Below are 18,740 nucleotides of genomic sequence, written 5' to 3'. Positions count from 1 at the left end.
TGTTGGAAACATGGCATGGATAGGCTTGCTTGACGCAGTTCAGTCACTCAGTTGTGTCCGAGTCTTTGTGACCCCTTGGACTGCAGCATGCCAGGCTTCCCTGTCCATCACCATCTCCTGGAGCTTGGTCAAACTCATGTCCACCCAGTCGGTGATGGCATCCAACCATTTCATCCTCTGTCGTTCCCTTCTCCCCTGCCTTCAGTCTTTCCCAGCATCAGGGTCTTTTCCATTGAGGCAGTTCTTCACATCAGGTCGCCAAGTATTGGAATTTCAGGTTCAAAATCATCCTTCCAATGAACACCCAGGACTGATCTCCTTTAGGATTGACTGGTTGGATCTCCTTGCAGTCCAAGGGACTCTCAAGACTCTTCTCCAACACCACAGTTCAGAAGCATCAATTCTTTGGCCCTCAGCCTTCTTTATAGTCCAACTCTCACATCCATACATGACTACTAGAAAAACCATAGCTTTGAATAGATGGACCTTTGTCAGTAAAGTAATGTCTCTGCTTTTTAATAAGCTGTCTAGGTTGGTCATAGCTTTTCTTCCAAGGAGCAGGCGTCTTTTAATTTCATGGCTGTAGTCACCATCTGCATTGATTTTGGAGCTTGCAGGGTTGTCTTAAATCTTTATAATGATTTTTTAAAAGATTCAGCATCTACACAGCTCAATGAAGTGCATGCAGGAAAGTAAGATATGCCTGTATTTGCATTTGCATTTCTTAGCATGTTACAGAACCTTTATAGCATGTCAGAGCGTGGGAGGAACCTTAAAAATAAGACACTAATCTCTCAAGTTTTAGGTGGGGAAATTGAGGATCAGTGGTGTGTCCCAGGTAGGCCAGCTGGTTAGGGCCAGAACTGGCTCTGGTGCACAAGTCTGTAAACTGCAACACATTTTTCTCTTTATATTTAGATGTTAATGGCTTTCAGTTTAATGAATCAAGTATTATCATTTCATTTTACTTTTGAGGCAAAATTTTCGTATTTTCTCTTTCTTCAGATTTACTCACAGGTAGTTTTGATATCTGCGTGCATGTCTTCATTTTTGGCTCTGCTGGGTCTTCGTTGCTGCAGGGGCCCTTCTCGTGGTTGTGGCGAGCAGGGGCTCCTCTGTAGTTGCGGTGGGGGGCTTCATTCTGGGGTGGCTTCTCTCGTGGTGAAGTGCTGGCTCTCGGGCGTGAGGGCTCCGTGGAGGTGGTGCGTGGGCTCAGCAGTTGTGGCCCTCGGGCTCTGGAGCGCACGTTCCGTTGTGGTGCCACACAGGCTTTGCTGCCCCAAGGGGTGTGGGATCCTCCCGGATCAGGGTTCAAACCCATTTTCTCATACATTGACAGGCGTGTTCTTTACCACTGGGCCAGCAGAGAGGCCTTCTGTATCTTTTTGTGGTTATTAGTGGGGGCAGAAATAGGATTTTTTTCAGGATTTGATGTGTTGGAGCTAAAGGAAAGTGCACAAATATTTACATTAACAGCATAATTACAGGTTTTAAAATTGAGTTGTCTTTTTGTTTTTTTCCTTGAGTAGTTGTCATTGCATAATGTAAGACTCTTTGAGCTTGTGGATTTCCCTGGATCCTGTGTCTCTGCTTTTGTCTTCTGTGTGTGAGTGCAGTGGCGGCTTCTTTGCCTTTAGCCAGCCTGTTGCCTCCCTCCTTTTTGTCCCTCACCTCTTCTCTCTTTCTCCCTCCTTTATTGGTTGTGATTCTCAGTTAAGCTCATTTGTGATCTTGGGCAAGAAAATTTATCCTTCCGATTGTTGTTTTTCTCTTAATGTGAAAATAAAGTGAGTGAAAGTGTTAGCTGTTGAGTTGTGTCTGACTCTTAGCGACCCAATGGACTGGAGCCTGCCAGGCTCCTCTGTCCATGGAATCCTCCAGGCAAGAAGACTGGAGTGGGTGCCCGTTCCCTTCTCCAGGGATCTTCCCAAACTCAGTGATTGAACCCAGGTCTCCCACCTTGCAGGTAGATTCTTTACTATCTGGCCACCAGGTAAGCCTTAATCAATAAAAATAAGAGGTTTATCATGGAAAATTTCAAACATACTCAGAAATGTGAGAGAACGCCTATGTACCTGTCAGCCAACTTCAGTCATTATCAACATTCTTTCATTTATTCATATGTTGTTTTAATTAATGATATATGGCTTCTATAATTTTGTTTTTGTTAGTTCTCATAATTTGTTCCTTGGAATTTTAAGGATTTAAGATTACTAAACTTTGGGGAACGGTTTTCTAGGAACCTAAAGTCTGCTGCCAGAGTTTATAAAACATTGCTGAGATGGTGTGTTGAATGTGGTAGTCCTGTGTTCAGTAACAGGGTCCAGTGTGTGCTGGACTCTTGTGTTTTGAGAGCAGTGGTGTTTTGCTTCTTTGTCCCTTGAAATGGTTTTATATTTAAAATTGTCTAGGGTCAACATGTGTCTATACATGGGGTTTGACTTTATTTTTTTCTTCTGTATTTGAGATAGAAGTTTACTAATCTAATTTCTGATAACAGATACTGCTCTGGGTTTGGTATGATAGGGACGGGTTCAGAAGGTGAGTGAACTTGTCTGAGCCACTGGGGAAGCCCTTAACCTATTTTGGTTCTTTTTAATATATAACTTTTCGATTCTGGCTACCTGGAAGCACTATTAATAGACTGGTTTCGTGTTACAAATAGATAAGTATGCCTGTGTGACTGTGAAGAGTATGCTTTTATACATTTAATATGTACTTAGTTATAAAATTTATGTATTAAGCATACTGGAAGAATGTTGATGTTAGTTTAGTAATTGGATTAGTGAAGAGTTATTTGGACTTCTGGCTGTCATTCTTGAATACCATTTTCTTCCCCAACAGGAGGATATAAAAATATGTCTATTAAATTTATGTGAGTTCTAGATTTCAACATATATACATTAAATTTTTGTCTTGGCTAAAATGTTGAATAAAAACACTTTAAAGTGTGATTAACACTGAGACTTCCCTGGTGATCCAGTGGTTAAGAATCACCTGCCAACGCAGGGGACGTGAGTCCTCTGTCTCCTTCACTCGCAGTGTGTGAAGCCCGTGTGCCCAGAGCCTGTGCTTTGCAGCAGGAGAAGCCAACACGGTGAGAAGCCTGGGCACCACACTAGGGAGTTAAGGCCCCAAGCAGCAGCAAAGACCCAGCACAGCCGAATATAAATCAGTCAGTCAATCTTAAAAAGAAAACAAGTATGATTGACATAGACCTAACTAACATACAGCAGTTACTTTGATTTTCCTAGTTCCACAGTGGAGCTTATCTCTCAGGATTTATTTTGGAAGTAAGAGTTTGTGGGGAGAAAATCCTTTGGCTTAAAATTTAACTTTTTTTATACTTACTAAACATAAGTTTATACTCTGACGAGTAAGACAGCTAGGTATACAAATGAATGTTAGAGAATTTGCTTCTAGCAAGAATGGTTTTGTAATTTGTATGTTGTAGTTATGCTACCGCTTTTATGATTTCATTAACGTCTCTACTTCTTTCTTCCACATTGAAGTGTGAATATAGTCAAATAAAAGTCAAAGCCTCTCCTTTTGTTTATTACACACACACAAAATTTGAAATTTCTTTGGTAAATCGAAGCACAATAAAGAAGAAAATGTGTATATTAGAATATGAAGGAAGATGAGTGTTTAGGGTAAAGATTTATAATGGACTACCATTTAAATTTTTTCGTGAAAGATGGCATGTCAGTTAAGAAATTGCATATTTATTTTGAAATACTGGATAAAAGAGCAAATCTTAACTATTAAGTCATTTAGATTACAAAATTTTCTTTTGTATAGCATATATTTCTCTCTTATTGGATGTTAACAGGTTGTATGTAATCAGCTAGTTTTATTAGCAGTTTTTTTGTGGTTCACTTTCCTCATTTTATGGTTCAGAAAAATTTGAGCTGCGTTTGAGCTATGGAGGGCTTCCTTTGTGGCTCAGCTGGTAAAGAATCTGCCTGTCATGCGGCAGATGTGGGTTCGATCCCTGGTGGCTCAGATGGTAAAGAGTCTGTTTGCAGTGCGAGGGACCCGGGTTTGATTCCTGGGTCGGGAAGATGCCCTGGAGAAGGAAATGGCAACCTACTCCAGTATTCTTGCCTGGAAAATCCCATGGGTGGAGGAGCCTGGTAGGCTACAGTCCATGGAGTTGCAAAGAGTCGGACATGACTGAGTGATTTCACTTCACTTGAGCTTGTTGAAGGGAGTAGTGTAGGAAATGAGCCTTATGACTTGCATTAAGGTGTCTTTTCCAGAGGCTGGAAAGCATGGCAGAATAGCAGTTAAATAAATATTTGTTAAATACATGACTAAATAATGAATGCATGCCTGAATGAAAACATCTCAGAAATAGAAGCCACACACCATTTCTTTTTCTAGTAAACATCTTGAGTCTTCAGATGACTAGTCTCTAATTCTTACCCATCATCTGCCAAGAATACGAAGAACCATCCTCTGGATGAGGCTCCTGGGGAAAAAATTCCTACATGCTTGCAGTTTGCAGTAAATAATCAGGAACTTTTGTTTAACGGAATATTTTGTATCACCCAGGTAAGTAATGTCAAATACTTGATTCTAATACGTTATATTTTATTTCTTTATTGGGCTTCCCTGGTGGCTCAGATAGTAAAAATCTGCATGCAGTGAGGAGACCCAGGTTTGATCCCTGGGTTGGGAAAATCCCCTGGAGAAGGGAATGGCTACCCACTCCAGTATTCTTACCTGGAAAATTCCATGAACAGGAGCCTGGCGAGCTATAGTCCATGGGGTTGCAAAGAGTCAGACATGACTGACTGAATAACACACACACACACACACACAATTTTATTACATTTTTAAACTGAAGTATACTTGATACACTAATACATTTTATTTTGAACAGATGTTATGCAATGGAGAGAGAACTGAGAGAGAACTGGTTTTAAACCTAATTCTTCCACTTCTAAGTTAGATATGACTTCATCCTAATCATTTAATCACTTTTTAATTAATTAATTTGGAGAAGGCAATGGTAACCCACTCCAGTACTCTTGCCTGGAAAATCCCGTGGACGGAGGAGCCTGGTGGGCTGCAGTCCATGGAGTCGCTAGGCGTCGGACACGACTGAGCGACTTCACTTTCACTTTTCACTTTCATGCATTGGAGAAGGAAATGCCAACCCACTCCAGTGTTCTTGCCTGGAGGATCCCAGGGATGGTGGAGCCTGGTGGGCTGCCGTCTGTGGGGTCGCACAGAGTCGGACCTGACTGAAGCGACTTAGCATAATTAATTAATCGGGTGTTGGGTCTTAGCTGTGGCCTGTGGGATCTTTTGCTGTGGCGTTCAGACTGTCTGGTTGTGTTTGGGCTCAGTAGTTGTGGCTTGCGGGCTTAGCTGCTCCGGAGCATGTGGGATCTTAGTACCTTGACCAGGGATGGAACCTGTGTCCCCAGTGTTTTAAGGCGGATTCTTAACCGCTGACTTCCCTAATCACTTAATCACTCTTAATCTCCTCATTTACAAATAATGTAAACATATTGAAAAGAATTTCACTTATAAGCCTGAATAATGGTTATATGGTTTTAATAACATAATGATGTTCTTGAGAGCTATTGAATTACGTCGTATAACTTACCCTTTAATATCTGGAGATTAGTAGATTTTGCGATCATTAGTCTGATTTTTATAGGATTTTTTTTAACTTCTTGATATTTGGGTTATCAACTATTATTTTATTTTTTCCTCTAATTTAAAAAATTGTGTTAAAATGTATATAACAAAGTTTACCATCTTAACCATTTTTAAAGGATACAGTTCAGTGGTATTAAGTACATTGATACTGTTTGTTATACACATCTTTCATCATCATCCCTCTCCAGAACTCTTTATCTTGCACAAGTGAATCTCTACATCTCGCCTCAGGCAACTACCATTCTACTTTCTGTCTTTGTGTATCATTTTCTTTTAATCAAGTAAACATTTTTTAATAATAGCAGAAACAAAGTGGAGAAATGTATTTCACGTTACTGCAGATTTTGATTTTTGGTATCTTAGAGAAGAAATGTAAAGGAACCAGGGGATTCCCTGGTGGTCCAGTGGGCAGGCCTCCGTGCTTTCGCTGCTGAGGACTTGCTTTCGTCCCTCGTGGGGCACCAGGATCATGCAGGCCTCTCGGAGGGGCGAACAGCAGAAAAGAAAACGTACAGAGGAAATGTGGCAGTGCTGGAGCAGCTGATGGTGGATGGTCCGTGACTGACTCGGAGGGACCAGTTGTGACCCTGTTAGTTCAGTTCCTACATTTGGATACTTCAGCATAAAAGCATTAAAAGAATAAATAGGACATTTACTGAATTCACATTCGGTAGCTTCAGCTGGAGTGGGGCATTTTAAAGTGGAAGAATCCTCGGACTGGACAATTCCTAGGAAGTTATTTAGCACAGTTTATTCCTCCCACTGCTCAGTTTTGCACCTGTCGTTTGCGTAAATACACAGGTCATAGTGTGGGTTTTTCAGAGTGTTTTCCCAGCTCAGTGAGTTGCCTAAATTTCTAACATTACTTTCATAGTCTCCTGATTCCACTTTGTTATACTGATAAGCATTGCCCTACATTCTGTGCCTTTTAAATTTGCTAGCTGTCCTCTGCAGCATTCATTTGACTATCTTAGCGGTTTCTGTCTCCTTCTAGAAGTAGAAATACAGAGGTAAAAATCAAGTGAATTTCAAAAGTAACCTGTACTTTTAACTTTGTGGGCTTTTCTTTTTGACAAACACGCTGTAGCATGCAGATGAAAGCAAAAAATCTCTGGTAATCTTGGCATTTATCTTTTTTATGCTTTTTTTTTTTTTTCCTGGCAATTGAATTATGTTTTTTTCCACACACTATATTTGAATCCTAGATGTACTGTAATCTTACATTCTTTGCCTTGTTTTTAGTTTGTCCTTTGTTAACATTTAATTTTGGATGGTCACCTGTTAATTAAGCAATCTAAAACAGTTTCCAGTAACCTCTAAGCCTAGTTTTCAAAGGGCGTTTTATTTTTTAATCATTTACAGCCCATTTAAAACATATTACATATTTAAAATAGCTATGCATTGATTTCCTTACAGTATATGTAGGTACTTTTCTGATTGTTAAGTAAGCGCACATATTAGAGAACAAAATAAGAAATGATGAAGAAGTCCTAGTTGCTTGAAGGCCAGGTTGATAATACTAAGTCTTTTGTACCTCAAGTAGTCTTAATTTAGTGTAAGTGGTGGGTCTTCTTTTTCCCTAAGAGCTGGTTAGTTGAAAAGAAAACTTACTAAAGATTTGTTTTTTTCTTTGCCCATTTGCTAGTTTTTTCTAACTCTTAAGGTGCTATTAATTGCTAGATGCATCATTATTTTATGTACCATCAAGAAAGAGAAGAAAAAAGTGAACTGTGAAACAATGCTTTCTTATCAGTAACTTTTAAAACAGTATTTATTTGTTAATAATTTCAAACTTAAAAGTTGCAGGAACATCTGCATATCCTTTTTGTAGATTCACTGATTATTAACAGTCCATCTCATTTGTCTTACCATTGCTTGCTTCTCTATATGTGTATACACAGTTTATTTCTGACATTTGAAAATAAGTTGAGTATATTGGCAGTTCAGTCCTAATGCCATGGTGAAGAAGGATATCTCTTACATAACCAAAATATCGTTATCAACTTCAATTCAACAAATTTAACTTTGATAAAATATTTTTAATACACTGTCTACGCTTCATTTTTGTCAGTTGACTTGATACTATCTTATACTTTTCCCTCTCCTTCTATCAGGTTCCAGTCTAGGGTCAGCTATTGAATTTACTTGTGCTGTTTCTTTAGTTTTTTTTTTTTTAATTTATTATTTATTTGGCTGTGTGGGGTGTGTGTTGCTGCTCGGGCTTTTCTCTAGCTGTAGCAAGCGGGTGCTGCTCTCTAGTTGCGGTGCTCGGGCTTCCAGTTGCGGTGGCTTCTGTTGTGGAGCACGCGCTCCGGGCACGCAGGCTTCAGTGGTTGCGGCTCCCGGGTTCTGGAGCACAGGCTTGGTAGCTGTGGCACCAGGGCTTAGTTGCCGTGTGGCATGTGGAATCTTCCCAACCAGGGCTTGAACCCATGTCTCCAGCTTTGGCAGGCGGATTCTTTACTGCTGAGCCACCAGGGAAGCCCTCTTTAGTTTTTTTAGGTCTAGAATATTTCTACCTTCTTCCTTTGTCTTTCATGATGTTGCTAAGAATAAGCTTTTTTTTTTTTTTTTTAAGTTAGCGTGTTCCTTGTTTTGAGTTTTTCTGATATTTGCTCATGATTAGATTCAGGTTATGCATTCCTGATACTAATTCTACATAAGTTACGTTGTGTTTTTCTTAAGCCATGAAATCGAGAGTCCCACAATGTTTATTTGGTCTTCATTGGTGATGTTAATTTTATTACTTGCTTGTCTGATTTCTCCACTGCATAACCATTATTTTTGCCCTTGCAATTAATAAGCAGTCTGTGAGGAGACACTTTAAAACTATGCACTTATCTTTTGTTTGTTGTTCAGTCCTTAAGTCACATCTGACTCTTTGCGACCCCATGGACTGCAGCACGCCAGGCTTCCCTGTCCTTCACCATCTCCCGGAGCTGCTCAAACTCATGTCCATTGAGTCAGTGGTGCCATCCAACCATCTCATCCTCTATTGTCCCCTTCTTCTCCTGCCTTCAATCTTTCCCAGCATCAGGGTCTTTTCCATTGAGTCGGCTCTTTGCATCAGATAGCCAGAGTATTGGAGTTTCAGCTTCAGCATCAGTCCTTCCAATGAGTATTCAGGAATGATGTCCTTTGAGATTGACTGGTTTGATCTCTTTGCTGTTCAAGGGACTCTCAAGAAACTTCTCCAACACCACAGTTCAAAAGCATCAATTTTTTGGTGCTCAGCCTTCTTTATGGTCCAACTCTCACATCCATACATGACTACTGGAAAAACCATAGCTTTGACTAGACGGACCTTGGCAAAGTGATATCTCTGCTTTTTAATATGCTATCTAGGTTTGTTACAGCTTTTCTTCCATGCAGCAAGTGTCTTTAAATTTTGTGGTTGCAGTCACTTTCTGCAGTGACTTTGGAGCCCAGGAGAATAAAATCTGCCACTGCTTCCATTTTTTTCCCTATTTGTATGCCATAAAGTGATGGGACCAGATGCCATGATCATAGCTTTTTGAATGTTGAGTTTTAGGCCAGCTTTTTCACTCTCCTCTTTCACCCTCCTCAAGAGGCTCTTTAGTTCCTCTTTGCTTCCTGCCATTAGAGTGGTATGCCATCTGCATATCTGAGTGTGCTGATATTTTTCCCAGCAGTCTGGATTCCAGCTTGTGTTTCATGTAGCATTTCTTGCTCGTCATCAAAAAATCAAAAAATTTCCCTAGATTTAACATCCATGGATGATTCTTGCCTAAACAAACCTTTATAATGATAATTGCAAAATGATTTCAACTCCAGCATTCCTTCATGTTTACCAGTCAGCTTTTGACATTGTAGCTTAAGCAAGAATCCTGTTTTCCCCCATTTATACATTTATCTATTATTGATATAAACTCTTAGATTCCCATTTTTTCCTATTTGTAATTCATTACTGTCCTTAATTATTTTGATGCTCAGATTTTGATGTACTGCCATATATTCTGACATTGTAATATGTTCCAGGCTATTAAAAAAATATCTTTGTACTTCTTTGGGGCTTCGCAGGTGGTCTCAGTGGTACGGAATCTGTCTGCCACTGCTAGAGAGGCATATTTGATCCCTGGGTTGGTATGATCCCCTGGAGAAGGAAATGGCTAAGAGCTGGACACAACTGAGCGGGCTTGCATGCCCTGACTTATTTAAATGATGTACTTTCCAACTGTCATTTTTCTTTTGCTGTAGATTCTTGCTTTTTTTCTATTTAGAGACGGTCTTTGACTATTTCTTTTAGGATAAGGTTAGCTTTGCTTTATTCTTTTAGTTTTTGCTTATTTGAGAAATTCTTTATTTTTCCTCCTATTCTAAACGATAGTGTTGCCATATAGAGTATCCTAGATTGCAGCTGTTTCCCTTCCAGATCTCTGACTGTATCTTGCCACACTCTGTTTTGGCCTTCAGTGTTTCTGTGGAGAAATCAACTGATAACCTCATGAGGATTCCCTTGTAATTAACTCTTTGTTTTTCTCTTGCTGCCTTTAGAATCCTCACTTTAACTTTTCACATTTTAATTATATGTCTTGATGTCGATCTGTTGGGATTCATCTTGTTTGGGACTCTTTCCTTCCTGTGCCTGGATATCTGTTTCCTTTTTTAGGCTTGGAAAGCTTTTGACCTTAATTTCTTTTCTCTCTCCCTTTTTTTTTGGCTGCACCGTGTAGCTTGTGGGCTATTAGTTCCCTGACCAGTGATTGGACTTGGACCTGCAGGAGTGAAAAGCATGGATTCCCAACCACTGGACTGCCAGGGAATTCCCGTAATTTTTTCAGATACATTTCATTTCTCTTTCGTGTCTTTCTGGGATTCCCTGTTAGGTGTGGATTGGGATGTTTTGTGTTACCCAAGAGTCTTATATATTGCTTTCATTGTTTTCATTTGTCTTTCTGTCTGCTGTTCTGATTGTTGATTTTCTTTAGTCTGTCTTCCAGATCAGTTATTTCTTCTGCATTGTCCAGTTTGCTGTTTATTGCCTTTATCTCAGCTTTTGTCTTGACTAGTGACTTTTCTCATTTTAGTCCTCTTTATAGTTTCTAGGTCCTTTTTACAGTAATCTGCCTTTCTGTTGGTTGGCTTTCTTCATTCAGTGTTTTATTTGTTGGTGCTGTGCTGGGTCTTCGTGGCTGTCTGAGGGTTCTCTCTCATTGCAGCACTTGGGGGCTGTTCCCTAGTTGTAGTGTGGGCTTCCCACTGAGGTGGCTTCTCTCGTCGTGGCGCCCAGGCTCAGTTGCCCTGCGGCACGTGGAATCTTCCTGGACCAGGGATTGGACCTGTGCCCCCTGTATTGGCAGGTGAGTTCTTTACCACTGGACCACCAGTAGAGTCCTTCAGTATTCTTATAACCTCCCTTTTTATTGTTTGTTCTTTCAAGGGAATTCTCTTGATCTTTTAGTTGGGAGTGGCTCCTCTGCCTCTTCATTTTATTTGCGTTTCTCAGACTCTGAGTTTAGGAGAAGCAGTTGTCTACTGTGGTCTCAAAGTGCTGTTGCTATGTGGGAATGTCCTTTGTGCAGCCTGTATGAGTCTAGTGTTTTGGTGTGAAGGCTGTTTTTAGCACGGACGCCTGCTTTTTCATCAGTGTGGACTGGCACTGACCCAGGCGTGCCGGCGTGTGGTGATCGCAGCCCTGCTGGCTGTTGAGTGGGGCCTTCTCCTTGATCTGTGGTTGTCATAGCCCTGTCAGGGGCAGAGTCTGCTCCCCAGCTGTTGGAGTAGATAGCGCAGAACCGTTTCTGAGCTGCCGTGTGAGGTAGATGGGACCAGAGCACTCCCTTTGGGAGAGGAGACACTGTGTTTTCCTCTGTAGGAGCTGTCCACCATAAAGTGAGCTCTGTGACGTCACTTGTTACCTGTGTGCGGGCTCACAAGGGACGCTGCTTTTAGCACTGTCCTCGGCCTGGCCTCAGCCGTGGAAATTCAGGCAGTTGGCCCAGGTGTCCCTCAGGCACTGTTCTCACAAAGCTACCAGTGCAGGTCCGCAGGCACAGATCTGGAGCCAGGACTGTGGTAGTTGCGCATCTGGACTCTCCGTGGAAGCTGTGAGTCAGCCCGGACGCTGGCTGCGCCTCAGAGTGCACACTCACCACGAACCTGCAGCCACACCAGTGGTCTGCTCGGACGCCTGAAGACGCTGAGTTTAAGAAACTGCCCGCGGCACTGGAATCCACAGACCCCACAGCCGCCACGCACTCGTGTTCAGCCCGTGTCTGAAGCTGCATGGCTCAGGGGCTGGCTTGGATTCCAGCCTTGCCTCCACTTGTGGGCAGCCTGCTGGCGCTGGTGCACTGGTCCAGAAGTCGCATGGCCACGCCCACTGGGAGCACACCAGGAGGGAGGCCTCTGTGGTGGGCTCTGCCCTCCCTTTGTGCGTGCATGTTAGCAGTGGGGCTTTAATGGTGGACGTGGGTTCCTTCCCCCGTACATCCCTGGGTGCACACCTTACTCCCGCCCCTTCAGTCTGTCTCCACACAGCCAACCCCAGTCCTCTCCCCGAGTCTGTCCTCTGAAGCCTGAGTTTAAGCGCCCAGCATCCTTCCACCCCAAGCCCTCACTGAGCTCCAGCAGACTCTCATCTTGGGCTGAGAACTCAGCAAGGTAGCCAGGACCTTCTACACAGGTCTCTCTGTTCTGGCTGCTGTGAGCCAGCTGCTGCACTCTCCTCTGAGCCTCTGAAGCTCCCTTTCGATCCCGCAGGTCTCCCCCTGGAGAAGGGGCTGGCCAGGGTGAGGGAAGCTTTCTTCTTTCACAGCTCCCTCCCAGGGATGCAGGTCCTGTCCCCATTGCTTTTTTTTTGTTTCTTTCATCCTACCTGGCTATGTGGTTATCTTTCTTGCAAGTTTGGTTTTATGAGATTATCTGCCAGCATTCAGCAGGTATTCTGTGACAACTGTACCACATGCAGATGTATTTTTGATCTATTGGGTTGGCCAAAAGCTTCATTTGCGGTTTTCCATAAGATGTTAAGGAAAAACCCGAATGAACCTTTTGGCCAACCCAATATTTGTGGGAGAAGGTGAACCCCATGCCCTTCTGTTCCAGCATCTTGATCTGTCCCTGGTCCAGGCTAATCTTACACCTTTTCTGGAATGAGCCCCTTTTATGAGGAACTTAGGTTCCTTTGTGGAGAATGGTTTATAGAGACCAAGATTTGGATGTTAGGTGTTCTCGTTATCCCTGAGGCATCTTTGCTTATGGATTTTTTTCAGTTGATAGAGGAAGAAAAAATGCATGTATTTATATATGCAAATATGAGTATATGTACTTGTATGCATACATTCATATTTAATTACAGGCTTACATGTATGCACGTACACATACACACACACATATATATATAGTACAATTTATGAGTTTACACTGCTCTCTCCAAATCAAGTCCATTCCTATAGGATTCTTGCTTATCTCCCCTCAGTCTGTAAATATATGTCTCCTTCATACTGAGAACCCCCGCTTCCAAAAGTATCTACATATCCCATTTACTTCGAGTACTTCTTACATAGTTTTATAATTGCTGTGCTTATACCAGTGTTATGTACAAAAAGTTCACCTACGAAAAAGGTTGAGAATTTGTTTGCAGTTAAGCTTCCTACTCTGTCTAAAACTCTGTGTGTGTGTGACAGTCAAATATTGTGTTCCTAAATTACTCGACTTACCTCTTTTCTCTCCCTTTTGTATGACTGTGGTGTTATTTTGAACTGCAGTTGAATTCTTGGTTTTGATTTTTGTTTTCCCTCCTTTCCATCTTTCTTGATTTAATTAAAAATTTTGTTGTATAAGTGGAACATCTTTTTTTTCTTTCTTGCAGGCAGTCAGCTTGTTTTCTGGTTTGGCTTTCGTTTGCTTATTTTCTTCTAAGTTATGAGCACACTCTCTTGAGCTCAGTAGTTGCGACTCCTGGCTCTGGAGCTCTGGAGCGCTGGCTTAGTGGCTGTGTGGCGTGGGCTTAGTTGTTGAGTGACATGTGGGATCTTCTTGGGCCTGTGTCCCCTGCATTGGCAGGGGGATTCTTAATCACTAAACCACTAGGGGAGTCCCCACAGTAGTTTTGAAGAGATGCTTAAGTCCTTTGCTTTCTTTAAAAAAATATTTTTTGGTGTGTCAAGTGGCATGTGGGATCTTAGCTCCTGGATCAGGGATTGAACGCCCTGTGTTGGAAGCGTAGAGTCTTGACCACTGGATTTACACGGAAGTCCCTGTTTATTCTTGAATAAGGTTGTTTGTTGTAGAATTTTAGGAGTTCTCCATAGATTCTAGCTGATAATCTCTTGTCAGACACATGATTTGTAAACATGTTCTCCCATTCTCTGGGTTGCCATTTTACTCTGAAACTGTCTCTTGATGCTCTAAGTTGAGTGCTGGAGAATTGATGCTTTTGAACTGTGGTGTTGGAGAGGACTCTTGCGAGTCCCCTGGACTTCAAGGAGATCAAACCAGTTAATCCTGAATATTCACTGGAAGGACTGACGTGGAAGCTGGAGCTTCAATACTTTGGCCACCTGATGTGGCATGAGAGGGTATTAGCCTTCTGTCTTTGTTGTATGCTGCAAGTAGTTTCTCCCAGTTTGTCTTTTAGCATCTCTTCAAAAAAGAAAATACAAATGGCCGATAAACACGTGAAAACATGCCCAACATCATTAATCATTCAGTTCAGTTCAGTCGCTCAGTCGTGTCCAACTCTTTGCGACCCCATGAATTGCAGCATGCCAGGCCCCCCTGTCCATCACCATCTCCCGGAGTTCACTCAGACATCGAGTCAGTGATGCCATCCAGCCATCTCATCCTTTGTCATCCCCTTCTCCTCTTGCCCTCAATCCCTCCCAGCATCAGAGTCTTTTCCAATGAGTCAACTCTTAGCATGAGGTGGCCAAAGTACTGCAGTTTCAGCTTTAGCATCATTCCTTCCAAAGAAATCCCAGGGCTGATCTCCTTCAGAATGGACTGGTTGGATCTCCTTGCAGTCCAAGGGACTCTCAAGAGTCTTCTCCAACACCACAGTTCAAAAGCATCAATTCTTTGGCACTCAGCCTTCTTCACAGTCCAACTCTCTCATCCATACATGACCACTGGAAAAACCATAGTACAAATCAAAACTACAATGGGCAGTCAGTTCTTCACATCAGGCTAATTTATTTTGCTATATTTTAGATCTACTTGTCTAATTCCATTATAGAGCTCGTTGAAATTTTCATTGGTAACACATTACATTTATTAAATATCTTAGGTGGAACTGACATCTTAATTACTTTGAGGCATTTTCACCTAGAATATGGGACGTCTTTCTGTATGTTCAAGCCTACTTTTATAGTTTTCAAGAAAGTTTGTTATTTGCTTTATATATTCTAGATTTCTTCTTAAGTTTATTAATTATTTTCTTCTATGTTTCACTTGTAAATGGTGTCTTCTCACTCATTATATCTTCTAACTGGTTATTATTTGTCACCAGTGAGATATTTTATTCAATACTTACTGAAAGGACTCTTTTAGACTTATTTGAACATGAGAATTTTTATTGTTTCTCTTTCGTGTGTATGTGTATAAAGGAAAATATAAACAAATTATATAAGGTATACCTAAAACTGTTTGATATTCAGTTGAAATCTTCTGCATCAGTTTTTGATAAGGAGTTCTTGACATCTGTGTTAACTAACCAATATTATTCTCTTGGCCATTAAAATTATTGATGATGTAACATTTTTAAAGTGCTTCATTTTCATCTTGGATTTTTTTCCAAGCCACTGTCACCCGTTTTGCAAATTTTGATTTTGGTGTTTACTTGATTTTTATCAGAATGTGTTAACAGAAGGTTTTAAAGATAAACCTCATATGCAGATGATACTTAGTGGTTTCTTGACATGAATGGTTACACTTAGTCAACAGAAATAACCACCAAATTTCGTAGGACTGCTGCCTGACCAAAAAAAAGATAACCACTGAATATAATATGCACATTATTTCAGAGACACTGAAATATGAAAATTAAAAGAGCCTTAGAATTGATGAAATGTGGTGTTTACTCTTGTGTTTTCTTGTCTATTTATATTTTCAGTTAACATTTTTTTCTTCAAAACCATGGTTTGACTGAAATTTTTCTTACTAAGAATGAAATTTCATTTTTGATAGATTTGATCCCCAACGTGGAGTGAAGGAAAGAAATACGGACTTCTAATTTTTAAAAATCATATCCTTTTAAATTTCAGTTTTAGTGCCTATGCTTAAATGAACATACTGCATTAGTAAAATAGTATATGCTGTATCCCACAGATGTAGAAGTCAGACTTTGGGCAAACTTGGCTTACTGGCAAGCAGCCCTGAGGCAGATGGTGTTTTCCAGACATGGCAGCAGCAGTGTCTCTGTCTCACGTTCTCACATATGAGGTCTCTGTCCCCTCTCTTTGAAACTGGAAGGGTTTTTGTGGTTTTCAGCTTATTGAGTATGATAGAAGTGACATGATGTGACTTTTGAGGCTAACTGAAATGCTTGTGCTTTGGGGCCCTGAGCTGCCATGCAAATTCAACTGTTTGAGACCATGTAGCTGTGAAGAAGCTCAAATTAGCCCCTGCGGGGAGATCTTGTGGAGAGTCTCTGAAACTATAGAAGAGAGGGCTGTCCCGCCACTTTATTCTCCAGGAGCCCCTCTTTCCCCACTGTTGAAGGTCTAGCCACTGTGTGCAGCTGCCCCAGACGGGAATGTAAGAGCACTCGAATAGTTAGCATAGGGTTGTAGTTAACAATGCATTACATAATACGTGGACTTACTGACTCAAAATTTTAAATTTCTATTGCTTTTATTGAGATGCAGTCCACACATCTTAAAACCAACCATTTGAAAGCCCGCAGTTCAGGTACTTTTAGTGTATTCAGAAGGTTGTAAGACCAGTACAATATCCAAATAATTCCAGAATATTTTGTTCCTGCAGAGTGGTCCTGTACGCATTAACAGTCACACCCTGTTCCTCCTTCCCTCCAGCTCCTGGCAACCACCAATCTCTTCGTCTCTATTATTACTCATATTTAACATTTAATTTTTAAACTTGTCTGATTTTCTTTCTTAGCATATTTGAAATAATGCACTAGAGGGATCTGGAGCGTGCTTTAGACTGATAGAGAGGTGACAGCTGAAAATGTAACTGTGGAGAATCCAGAATTAAAAAGCAAATACAGTGCTTTATTGTTCAAAGAATAGTAATGAATGACTAGTGAATGAATCTGTGTCATCAGGAAAAAGTTATATTTAGTTCTCTTTTTAAGAAGCCAGGGAATACTGCATTTAAATTTTAAACTTAAAAAAAAAAAAAAGTAAATGTATTTATTTATGGCCGCCCTGGGTTTTGTTGCTGCACACGTGCTTTCTCTGGTCTCAAGAGTGAGGACTGCTCTTGGTTGCATCCTCCGGCTCCTCACTGCGGGGGGCCCGCCTGTTGCGAAGCGTGGGTCCCAGGGCCTCAGCGGCTGCGGCTTGTGGGCTTAGTTGTTCCTCAGCGCGTAGAATCATTCCGAGCTAGGGATTGGACCCACGTCCCCTTCACTGGCAAACCTTAACCACTGGACCACCAAGGGAGTCCTGCATTTCTCGTTAAAAAGTTAATGGGGGAAATACCAAAAATGATAGGGGCGAGTCAAATTAGAAGGGATGCTTATTTCTGTCTCTAAAATGAAAACAGTAGATTTTAATGTCTGTTAGGCTGTTAACATTAGCATACATCCTGTCAGTAATGGATATGTGTTGTTAGTTATTCTTTAAAAAATTTCATATAAATTTTATCCTACTTTCAGATACAGATACATACATATATTTCTTTGTTTTATGAGAAAGATATCCAGGCCACCCATATATTTTACCTTTGGAAGGTTAAGACTTGGTAGAACTTGGATTTTAACTTTAAACTTAGAAATAATCATTTCTTAATAAAATATGGGAACAAATGTAGTCTCCAAAGTGGGATGCTTAAGATGACTCACTAAAGTACATTAACAAAGTATTAGGTGTATATTCATTTTCTTACTGAATAATAAAATAATAATAATAAATAGCTCTACGGTGGTAACCCTCATTCTGTCTGATGGTCAAATGAGATTTATAGCTTCCATGGCATCCTGAGGAAGCCTGGAGGGCTGATAATAGAAACCTCACCTAAGTGTTTCCTTTCGGTTTAATGTAGTACGTTTACTTGTGCCTGGGTGAATGAAATTAAAGATAATATTTTTTTAATAATAGACTTTTAGCAGTGATGAGAAAGGATTGTAAAAATCTTTTAATACTAGAGTTTCACTAGTTACAGTGTGGTAGTGTATCTAAACTTACACTTTAAAAATGAGTTAGGCATTTTCCTATTACAGAAACAAGGGTTTTCTAAATTTATCTTTTCTAAGTAATTGTCTGCAATTTTTATGAATATAAGCATAATGTGCCCCTCAACAGTTAGCTATGAGTGAGAAGAAAGTAACTTCGTTTTGAATGAAATTTGTCCTATGAAAATGGATATTTGGAAATATTTACATTATTTTCTTTGTTTCTGGAGAGGACATGTCACTTAAAAAAGTGCTTATATTTGAAAAAAAGAGGGACAGAATTTTCTAATCCGTTATTTTTTCAAGGAGTTATATTGAATTTTGAATTTATATTTTAAAAACAAAGCAGCATTTTATAATAGTTTCTAAGAAAAACTGGAAAATTATACCTGAATTTCAGCAAAGCCAGCATATCTCATCTTACAGTTGAATTTATATGTGTTTGTATATTCCTCTTTCTAATCCATTGTGACATTAAAACTGAACTTAGACCTTCTGATTTCTGTTTCACAAAGTTCTTAAACCAGGATTAAAAAAATGCACATTCATTCACGTTCCTTTCAAGTAAGAAAAAAAGCAATCAAGAACAGAGTGGGCTTCTTTGGTAGCTCAGTGGTAAAGAATCTGTCTGCCAATGCAGGAGGCAGGCCCAGTGCGGGTTTGATCCCTGGGTTGGGAAGATCCCCTGGAGTAGGAAATGGCAACCCACTCCAGTATCCTTGCCTGGAGAATCCATGGACAGAAG

General features: G+C 40.6%; 1 protein-coding gene across 7 annotated transcripts in view; it reads left to right on the top strand.

Annotated features, from left to right (window-relative positions):
* Positions 1–18,740, top strand: part of LRBA (LPS responsive beige-like anchor protein) — a 747,585-nt gene that overhangs the window by 27,499 nt on the left and 701,346 nt on the right. The window contains exon 1 of one of the 7 annotated variants that reach the window (XM_025267097.3): positions 4,430–4,557. The exons of the other annotated variants lie outside the window; for them this stretch is intronic. The gene's annotated coding sequence lies outside the window, so the exon portion shown is untranslated. Of the gene's footprint in view, positions 1–4,429; positions 4,558–18,740 lie in introns of those variants that run through there. 7 annotated transcript variants of the gene reach the window in all.

This window comes from Bubalus bubalis, chromosome 17 (assembly GCF_019923935.1).
Source record: "Bubalus bubalis isolate 160015118507 breed Murrah chromosome 17, NDDB_SH_1, whole genome shotgun sequence".
In the NCBI taxonomy this organism is placed as follows: domain Eukaryota; kingdom Metazoa; phylum Chordata; class Mammalia; order Artiodactyla; family Bovidae; genus Bubalus; species Bubalus bubalis.
Note: the sequence above shows the minus strand (reverse complement) of the source record. Positions and strands in the feature narration are given on the sequence as shown.